We start from the raw sequence: 11,466 nt of genomic DNA, 5'->3' as shown, positions 1-11,466 counted from the left end.
CAACCCGAAGCGTGGCGAGCGCAGCGGTACGCATCCTACGACCTTTTCATACCCCCACTATCCACGTCGGCGTGGAGTTGAGAATAGAAAGTGTGGCGAGGGGACGCGGATACCTTCACAGGTATCCGCGTCCCCTCGCGGGCTGCACAGGTATCCGCGTCCCCTCGCGTGGCTGGCTGCGCTCGCCACACTTTTTATTCTCAACTCCACGCCGACGTGGATAGTGGGGGTATGAAAAGGTCGTAGGACACGTACCGCTGCGCTCGCCACGCTTCGGGTTGGCATTGATAGTGGGGGTGGTACACTCTGAAAAATGACATTTGGGGGCATTTAACATGTTTGCAACACATTTCCATGCATTTGGATGCATTTCAGTGCAAAATCGATGCAATGCGATTTTTGCTAAAAATAGCTAAAAACGGTAAAAATTGCATCTCATCGCATGCCACTATATATGGCATGCGATGGGAGCCGTGATACTCAACAAGTACCAAGATTATTTATGTATTTTATTAAAAGTTTACAATTTTATTAATTTAATGAGGCAAAAAGAAAAGAAGGTGTTGTCCTGTGTAGTCTTTTAGCATATAGGATTACACAGGATGGACTTTTTCTGCTGCTTGTGAAAAAAAATGTAAGTTAAAAAAATTAGGACATACATAGACATACACATATACTGTGAAGTGCTAGTGCACTTTTTAAAGAAAGAAAATGTGTTACTAGAGTTTTAAAATTCGCTAGACTTGTTTGTAGTTTGTTCAGCTGTTTAATTGACGTAAATGTAATTTAATTCCTATATTTGACTTTTCTTTGGCTTAATTAACAAACAAGTCTAGCGAATTTTAAAACTTTTCACAAGCAGCAGAAAGAGACCATCCTGTGTAATCCTCTGTGCAAAAAGACTACACAGGACAGGACCTTCTGTTCTTTGTACCTCATTAAATGAATAAAATTGAAAAACTTTTAATAAAATACATAATCTTTTACTTTGGTGTGCATTCACTGCGCAAACTCTCTCTTCCAAATAACTTCTCACAGAATTGCAAGTGAAATACTTGCGATTATCCACCTGTGGATATTTTAAAATGTGTCAGTGAGTAATGAGAGCAACTGTGCACCTGCCGGGTGACCTGGAAATTGTGAGGTGTGTGGGATCCTGAGGACCGAGTTTGAAAACCCCTGTCCTAGACCATTCTCCCTTCACCAATACATTACTGCAACACCTGGTACACACATTTATCTCTTCATATTACGCTGTGCTTTTTTTACTACACTGTACAATGTTCAATGTGTGACTTCCTGCAGCTTCTATGCCACACCTCGTAACACTGCTTTTCTGCTGGGTACATTACTATATAAAACTTTGTGGTTTCCTGCTGCCTCCATTTACCTACTTGTATCACTGCCCTGTGCTTTTGGAGACCCTGCTCCTTCTACTATATAAATTCTTTGGAAGGGAAGAGGTAGAAGGAAATCAATCACTAATCTGTGCTGTTATTGAGACCGCCCCTTCTTCTTACTGTTACTATTCACCTCCACACTAATGCATAAGCAAACACAATGTCCTGGCAATGAATGAGGGCATAGCTTAAAAACTTTATGATGTAATGGGGAGCACATGTTAGGGCAAAGCACCTGCTTTCTGCCTTACTTGTGGAAAGCAGGTCACTCCTCCCCAGATGGCACAATTTTGCAAGTGAAACTTGGGCAAGATGGCACATATGCACTAGACTTGAGCACAAGTTCTCAACCTCAGTCCTCAGGACCCCGCACAGTTCACGTTTCCAGGTCACAGAGCAGGTGCATTCATTACTCAATGACACATTTTAAAAGATCCACAGGTGGAGCTAATTATTTCACTTGTGTTTCAGCGAGGAGACATGGAAAATATGCACCGTGTGGGGTCCGGAGGACTGAGTTTGAGAACCTGTGCACTAGAGAGTAATGTATCTTTGCTTTCAATGGGTGGATACAATCTTCCCAAACAGATCACTGGAAAGATGGCCTTAAGGATAGCTATTAAATGGGAGGGGGTTGTTACACACAGTGTGATGCATTCTGGGGCTAGACATCATTCTGCCCACATGTGCTGTGACAGCCATATTGTCTTAATCTTTGAGCATCTGCTAGATTGCCTCGTAAACAGGAGCTTATTGACAGTATAGTGGCAATAGTGTATTTGGTATTACAGGGGTACAGACTGATTAGCTGCACTGGTTAGATGTGACCGTCTGCCTGTGCTAAGTACACGCTTTGCATCTGAATCACACAAACACTAGTCATTCTATTGGTCACCACGTAACCACAGAATCTCACAAACACACTAAGCTCTGGAGGAATCACAGTTCCCTGTGCTACACTCTCTTCCTTTAAAGAATAGAACTTTATCAGCAACCCTGTCAATTTTAAAAAGGTGAGCATACATTAGGGCTGGGGTAGCCAACCCTAGTCCTCGAGAGCTACCAACAGTGCATGTTTTGCAGGTCTCCTCACAGAATCACAAGTGAGCTAATTAGCTCCATCTGTGTATCTTTTAAAATGTGTCAGTGATTAATGAGTGTAGCTGTGCAGCAGCTAGGTTGTCTGGAAAATGTGAACTGTTGGTAGCGCTCGTGGGCTAGGGTTGGCTACCACTGCATTAGGGAAACTTAAGCCAACAATCACACCTTAAGGCACCCGGGAAGATCCTGAGCAGCAGGATCACATGCTATATATCGCATGAAATCCCATAAAACCCTGCCGGACAGCAATCCAAGAGATCATTTGTGCATATTGCTGGCTGCAGTGCAATGTACACAGTACCATACATCGCATCAGACCTGCTGTCCTTCACATTCCATTATTTTCCTGTGATTGATCGCCACAATTGCAAGAAGAGTCCAAATAACAGCAACTTTGTAAAGAAAATAAATGGTGGATGTTAAAACGAGATGGATTATAAAAGTTATGTTTTCTTAATATTAAGTAGATTACTCCACTCCTGCATTCTTAGTTCCCATTGGTCACACCCATGCTGCAACCTGCATTCTTATTTCCCATTGGTCACACCCATGCTGCAACCTGCAATCTTATTTACCATTGGTCACACCCATGCTGTAACCTGCATTCTTATTTACCATTGGTCACACCCATGCTGTAACCTATCTGTCTGCGGTCTCAAGGGATTGGGATCATTTGGTCGACATGGGGAAAGGTCAACAGGTAATTAGGTTGACAGTGTCTAGGTTCACAGTCAAATAGTCAACATGGGGTTTTTCACCCAAATGTCAACACAGTGTACATGGACACAGTTAAAAGTGCACTGCAACACTCAGCACACTATTTTATTCTCCCTCCACGCCCTAGTGGATAGTAGGGCATGAAATACTACCTGTCGGGTTAATAAACTGTGAAAAAAAGGGATTTTTGTAAGAACTTACCGTTCGAATCCCTTTCTCTGATATGGTCCTGGTGACACAGCTCAACACTGGGATGTAGGAGGGTCCGAAGGAGCCAGGCACCTATCCTAAAGTTTTAGAGGGTAGGCTCCTCCCCTACTGCATCCCTGGACTCTTCAGTTCAATCTTTCAAAGCCACTGGAATACATTAACTCAGTACAAACGCCTGCACATATTATATGCACATTTTATAACAGAAAACTGTTAACTTTTAACCATTTTAACATGAACATCATGAAACTTCTGGCATACTTACTGAGCGTAAGGGAGGGATCGCTGTGTCACCAGGACCATATCAGAGAAAGGGATTCGAACGGTAAGTTCTTACAAAAATCCCTTTTTCTCTTTCAATGGTCCTGGTGACACAGCTCAACACTGGGACGTTCCAGAGCCGGTCCTTTGGGAGGGTACGCTCAGGTCTGCAGCTCTCAGCACTGCTCGCCCGAATGATGCGTCCTCCGACGCGAACTCATGGAATCTATAGAATTTGGCAAATGTGTGAACAGATGACCAAGTGGCAGCTCTGCAAACCTGCTCAGCTGTGGCCCCATGTCGAACCGCCCAAGAGGTAGCAACTGACCTGGTGGTATGCGCATTTATTTTGGCCGGTACTGGTCTACCCACTTTGGTGTATGCAAAGGCTATCACAGACCGCAACCACCTAGCAATAGTCTGCTTAGATGCAGGCCAACCAATTTTGTGTACGTCATACAATACCAACAATGTGTCAGTCTTCCTGACACTCTTCACTCTGTCCACATATATGCGTAAGGCACGCACAACATCCAAAGTTCTCAACTTGTCCCTTTCCTTAGAACCCTCTGGGGGTTGAAACACAGGTAGAACTATCTCCTGATTTAAATGGAAGGTAGATACCACCTTCGGTAAAAACTGAGGCACTGTTCTTAAAACAGCCCTGTCATCATGAAAAATTAAGAAGGGAGATTTACATGACAAGGCTCCCAACTCTGAAACTCTTTTAGCAGATGCTACTGCTAACAAAAACACTAGCTTCCACGTGAGAAACTTAAAGTCAGCCGACCTTAAAGGTTCAAAAGGTGCCTTTTGAGGGCATTCCAAAACCAGTGATAAATCCCAAGGTGCTACTGGTTGCTTGTATGGAGGTTTCAACCTGGATACTCCTTGTAAAAAGGTTTGAATTTCCGGCAAAATGGCTATCTTTTTCTGGAAATAGATGGACAAGGCCGAAATCTGCACCTTCAGTGACTGAAGGCTTAGGCCCGATGAAAAACCATCTTGTAAGAATTCCATCATTCTTGATAGCTTAAAATGAGACGTATGAGCCTTTCTTCTCTCACACCATCGAATGTAAGTCTTCCAGACTCTATAATAATTTGCCGAAGATACAGCTTTTCTGGCTTTTATCATCGTCTGTACTACTGCCTCAGAAAACCCTTTTCTTTTCAAAATGGTGGTTTCAATAGCCAGGCCGTCAAAATCAATCGATCTGAATCCAGGTGATTGAATGGGCCTTGTCTTAGAAGGTCTGGTCTCAGAGGTAGACCCCATGAGTCCACAGACAACCTCTGAAGCCTCGAGTACCAGGACCTCCTTGGCCAATCTGGGGCCACTAAGATCACTGGAACCTTCTGCCCCTGTATTTTCTTCAGAAGTCTCGGTAACATTGGTACTGGTGGGAATGCATAAAGGAGATCTCCCTGCCAGTGAATAGTCATGGCATCCACAGCCTCCGCTAGTGGATCCCTTGTTCTGGCATAGAACCTGGGCACTTGACGGTTGACCCTGGATGCCATCAGGTCCACATCCGGAGTTCCCCACATCGAAGTGATTTGGTGAAACACCTGAGGGTGTAAGCTCCATTCCCCTTCCTTGAGCTCCTCCCTGCTCAGGAAGTCGGCTTCTATATTCTCTATTCCTGGAATGAATATAGCCGATACAGCTGGAACATTCTGTTCCGCCCATAGGAAGATTCTGGACACCTCCCACATGGCCAATCTGCTGCGTGTACCTCCCTGGTGATTCAGATACGCCACAGCTGTGGCATTGTCGGTCTGAATCCTCAAAGGGAGGTTCTGTAACCTGTCTCCCGCCAAGGAAATCACTTTCCAGACAGCTCTCAGCTCCAAGATGTTGATTGGTAACGCTGATTCCTCTGCCGTCCACAGGCCCTGAAGCCTGAGATCCAGGACTATTGCCCCCCAGCCCCTGAGACTGGCGTCGGTAGTTACTATCAACCAGTCCCAGGTCTGTAATGACCGACCCCACTGAAGGGAATCTACTTCTGTCCACCATTTCAAGGATTTCCGGGTGTCCGAAGACAGCACTATCATCTCGGATTTCATGGTCAAAGTGTTTCCTGACCAGGCTGACAAAATGTTCCATTGGAACCTCCGAGAGTGGAACCTGGCAAATTGAAGCGTCTCGAATGACGCCACCATCTTCCCCAGGAGCTTGAGGCACCTCCATACTGAAATGCTCTGAGCCCTGAGAATCTCCTGGACTAGGGTGACCAGATCCCTGGCCTTTACCTCCGGGAGGACTACCCGATGAAGATGGGTGTCCAGTATGACTCCCAAGAATTGGAGCCTTTGTGACGGTACCAACTGAGATTTTTGCAAATTTAAAATCCAGCCGTGAGCCTGCAAAAAACTGATGGCCTCTGCCAAGTGACTCTGCAGCATGGCTGCTGACTCTGCTTTGAACAGGAGATCGTCCAAATAGGGTATTACTGTGATTCCCCTGAGCCTCAGCACCGCCGCCATTACTGACATTATCTTTGTGAATACCCTTGGCGCGGTTGCTAGCCCAAAGGCTAACGCCCGGAATTGTAAATGCAGGTCTCCTATGGCAAACCTCAACAAGGTCTGATGCTCCGGGTGTATAGGAACGTGCAAATATGCGTCCTGGACATCCATGGACGCCAAAAATTCTCCCTGGTCCAGACTCAGGAGTACTGACCGTAGGGACTCCATTTTGAAATGGTCTACCCATAAATGAACATTTAGGGACTTCAAATTTAGTATTGGTCTGAAAGACCCGTCTGGTTTGGGCACCAGGAACAGCGTGGAGTAAAAGCCTTTCTTCCACTCTGCCCTGGGGACTGGTGTAACCACCCCTTTTTCCAAAAGGGAGTGAGCTGCTCTCACAAGAGCTGTACGAAGCCGTGCCTCCTTTGGTAAGGATGTGGGGATGAACCTCTTCGGAGGCGGCCCTCTGCAAGGGATTTTGTAACCCTGTGTTATAATATCTAACACCCAGGCATCCTGGCCTAGAGAAGCCCAAGCGTCCCTGAAGAGTGTGAGACGCCCCCCCACTTTTGTCACTGTCGGGCGAAGCCCCTGACAGTCATGCAGAGGGTTTATCCTCTCCCTTTGTGGCAGGCTTCTTGTGAAAAGAGCCAAATTTTGACTTTTGTGTCTTGCCTCTAGAGGACTGAAACCTTCCCCTGAAAGACTGTCCTCGAAAGGACGCACCACCTCTAGGGGAGGGCCGAAAGGACGGCTTAAAAGCAGAAAATCTGGACGTCTGCTTTGCTGAGGAGGCCGGCAGGAATGTACTTTTGCCGCCCGTGGCCTGCTTTATAATCTCCTCTAATTCGGTACCAAAAAGTACCTTTCCTTTGAAGGCTAATGTTTCCAGAGCCTTCTTGGACTCATTGTCTGCTTCCCAGGCTTTAAGCCAAAGCACTCTCCTGGCATTAATGGAGACTGTGGACACTCTGGTTGCCATTTTAATAGCTTCCTCCTCTGCTTCCACTGCATATTCTGCAGCTGCCTTAATCTTTTCTGCAAGCAGTAACGCACCAGGGTCAGCCTGCAGCATGGTGCATAATTCACCAGCCCACTCTATCATGGCCTTAGAGACCCAGGCTGAAGCAATAAGGGGCCGTAAGGTAAACCCCACCCCTTCAAAGATAGCCTTGAGGTTACCCTCCAGCTTTTTATCCACAGAATCTTTGAAAGCTGCACCGCCCTGTACTGGTAATACAGTAGCCTTGGACAAACGTGCCACTGAAGCGTCCACAACTGGGACCTTTTCCCAGAGCTCCGCATGAGACTCTGGCATGGGGTACAGACTAAGGAATCGCTTAGGCATCTGTAGCCTCTTATCAGGAGTTTTCCAAGCCCCTTCTAACAATTCCTGTAACCCCTCATCTGAAGGAAAAGTAACAGCCTCCTTCCGCTGTCGCTTAAAAACACCTTTAACAGGAGTCTTATCCTCCACAGACAGCTTTAAAGCCTGCTTCACAGCTACAATGAGATCCTCTATACCAGCAGCAGAGTTCTCTTCCACATCATCACCCTGATCCCAGGGGATGTCAGTATACTCTCCTTCCTCCTCATCTACCACAGTAGTTAAAGCATAAGACCTTCTAGGGGTCCCTGCCACATCATCCATTTTGTCCAGCATTTCACTGAACCTGTTGATCCCTTTAGCAGTATCCTGCATCACCTGAATCAGCGCAGGATCTGCCTGGGTAAGAGGCAAGGAGCCAGACGACTGCTGAGATGATGGCATAGGTCTCTGTGATTCTACCAGCCCATCACTCTGCCTGTCCAAAAGCTGCACCAAAGCGTTAACTGACCTGCCTAGGGCCCTGGCCCACGCAGGTTCCATCTGCTCTGCCCTATGGGGTTCACTGCCCATGGGTCTCACATCAGCGCAAGTAATACATAAGCCCCCCTTGGCCATCTGCTCAGGGACAAACTTTTGTGTGCAAACATTGCACGCGCTCAGTGCACTAAGGGCTCCCTCCCCCAAAACCACAGCCTGATGCTCAGACATGATGCAAGTGATAAATGTATATCTATCAGTATACACAGTGCAAACAATGTACAAGCGTTTATACAGAGGCAATGCACCCAATCACTTATCTGTCTGTTGGTTTCAACTGCGGGGAAGCGATGCCCAGGAAATCCAAGTCACTCTGCCAGGATCAGTAAGCCAGCTCAGCTCCGCTGCAAGCGTTCTGAAAGGCGCCAAAGTCAGAGTGAAGGAAGAGACCACAGGTCCCTGCTGCTGCGGGGTCCGTGACCTTTTGGCGCCAACCACCCCCAGCCAGCCGCTCCTCAGGTAGGATTTCCTAGTTCCAGTGTCTCCCCCTCAACTGGGGATCACTTGGAACATACCTGTCACAACGCTGCTGTCCTCTCATCTAGGAGCTCAGCGTGTAAGCTCCGCATAAAATGGCCGCCGCCATCACGGAGCGCCTGTCCCCCATGATCCCCACCTAAATGTGGAGCCGGTTTCAGGGTACTCCGGAGCCCAGGCAGCCTTTTAGAAAAGGCTATAAGCGCTGCACAGGGAGACCAGACAGTGTCTCCCCTGTGCACAGTGAGCTGACAGGACGCGCTTCTGTCAGCTCCTGCTGCGCTAGCAGTGTGAGGATTCACTATGAGAATCCTCACACTGTGCCTACCTAGCTAGGGTAAAAGTTAATAAAACAATAAAAATCCCCTAACTACTCTAATTCTTCGGCTGCTCCTGCAGCCCTTTAGAATAGCACCCACTCCAGTGGGCACCTAACACGAACTGAAGAGTCCAGGGATGCAGTAGGGGAGGAGCCTACCCTCTAAAACTTTAGGATAGGTGCCTGGCTCCTTCGGACCCTCCTACATCCCAGTGTTGAGCTGTGTCACCAGGACCATTGAAAGAGAAAAATCGACTCAATGCTTGTCAACCAACATGCTGTAGCCCAAATGACCGTATCCCATCCAAAGGGACATGGCGCTAGGGCTGGCAAACATAGGAGATTCTAGCACTGCAATCTGTTTCTCAGCCAAACGTTAGCAGAGAGCGCAGTTCAACTGCTGTATTGTGCCGGTGGAAGAATATACCATTTTCCCTCACTACTCTAACCTCTAGTTCTTGCAATTAAAGATTCTTATATATTATTGTAGTAATGTTGAGCCACTGTTGCGTCTTCTGGTTCCCAGTCTGCCAACAGATCGGTTTTCTTTGATATCAATGGTGTTAGCATGGCTTTGAGTTTAGATTAGCTTCGGAATTCTTTCATTATTCTTGGTGGTACTGATGCGACTTGTCCAAGGACTGGCATTCTATCTCCAGATTATATCAAGTTTCATTACAGGTAATAATTTTATCGTTAAAATGTGAATCTGCTTGGAATTTTTTTCCCCAAAAATGTCTGAACAAATCTGCTTTCAATGTTTTTGCCCTGCTTGATTGTGAAATACATCAGAAAAAACTATTGTCATATTACCATCTTGATGGGAAACGTTTCATCATTTTTCTTTTAGTCAACATACCAGAATATTCATATTATTTAGATTGAGAGAAGTGTCGATTGGAAAATATTTCACACTTTTTGCAACAATCTTTCCCCCACAAACCTTTGTTAAGATTCAGAAAGATTTGTGGATATTTTGCTCTACTTTTGAATTGAGCACTTTTATGACACAGTATAATATAACTTTTCATGCGATGTGACCGCAAACTATGGGCCTAATTCAGACCAGATCGCATGACAAATTCTCAAAATGAGCAAAAACCATCCTGCACTGCAGGTGGGGCAGATGTCACATGTGCAGAGAAATAAGTAAAAGTCAGCTGGTCCAGACGTAGCGCAGGTGCAGCATATAAGTGCGCAGGCCATAAGAGCAACCCTTGGAAATGATTGATCCTATTCCTTGTTCAAGATGTAGGTAATACAATTCTCCTGTTTTTCAACTATCCGACCAACCAGACTCTAGAAAGGTCATGCTGGGACGTGCAGTACAACAGGATTAACCCTTTGAGTGCAAAGTGAATTTGTCAAAATAGGTGAGAAAATTGGCAATTAAACATTTTAATTCATCATAACGACATGTAATGTTACCTTACATAGGAAAGGTATTTGTTTTTTGGTAACACGTTTTTTATTTGACTTTATAGAACAAAATGTAAGCGACGCTGACATTTTTAGTGGATATTTTGTCGCACAGAGATGATGGCACTCAAGGGTTAAATGAAGAGCACCATCCACCTTCAATGATACAGGTATGACTGTTCTGCGTTCCTGCCTAAGTCGGAGCTGTAGGTTGGACTGGGACCAAATTCGGGCTCATCAGCAATTGCTCAGAGAATGGACGTCAATACCTCACTCATTGGTCAGAGAACGGCCGTCTATACCCCATACTGCTCACTCACTGGTCAGAGAACGGACGCCTATACCCCATACTGCTCACTCACTGGTCAGAGAACAGCCGTCTATACCCCATACTGCTCACTCACTGGTCAGAGAACAGCCGTCTATACTCCATACTGCTCACTCACTGGTCAGAGAACAGACATCTATACCCCATACTGCTCACTCACTCGTCAGAGAACGGACATCTATACCTCATACTGCTCACTCACTGGTCAGAGAACAGCCGTCTATACTCCATACTGCTCACTCACTGGTCAGAGAACAGACATCTATACCCCATACTACTCACTCGTCAGAGAACAGCCGTCTATACTCCATACTGCTCACTCACTGGTCAGAGAACAGACATCTATACCCCATACTACTCACTCGTCAGAGAACAGACATCTATACCCCATACTGCTCACTCACTCGTCAGAGAACGGACATCTATACCTCATACTGGTCAGCAAACGGACGTCTATACCCCATACTGCTCACTCACTCGTCAGAGAACAGCCGTCTATACCCCATACTGCTCACTCACTCGTCAGAGAGCGGCCGTATATACCTCATACTGCTCACTCACTGGTCAGAGAACGGACATCTATACCCCATACTGCTCACTCACTGGTCAGAGAACGGCCGTCTCAACCTCACACTGCTCACTCACTGGTCAGAGAACGGCCGTATATACCTCATACTGCTCACTCACTGGTCAGAGAACGGCCGTCTATACCTCACACTGCTCACTCACTCGTCAGAGAGCGGCCGTATATACCCCATACTGCTCACTCACTGGTCAGAGAACGGCCGTCTATACCCCATACTGCTCACTCATCAGAGAACGGCCGTCTATACCCCATACTACTCACTCGTCAGAGAACGGCCGTCTATACCTCACACTGCTCACTCACT

This window comes from Crinia signifera, chromosome 4, assembly GCF_055691185.1.
Source record: "Crinia signifera chromosome 4, ASM5569118v1, whole genome shotgun sequence".
Lineage (NCBI taxonomy): Eukaryota > Metazoa > Chordata > Amphibia > Anura > Myobatrachidae > Crinia > Crinia signifera.
This window is presented reverse-complemented; position numbering follows the sequence as displayed.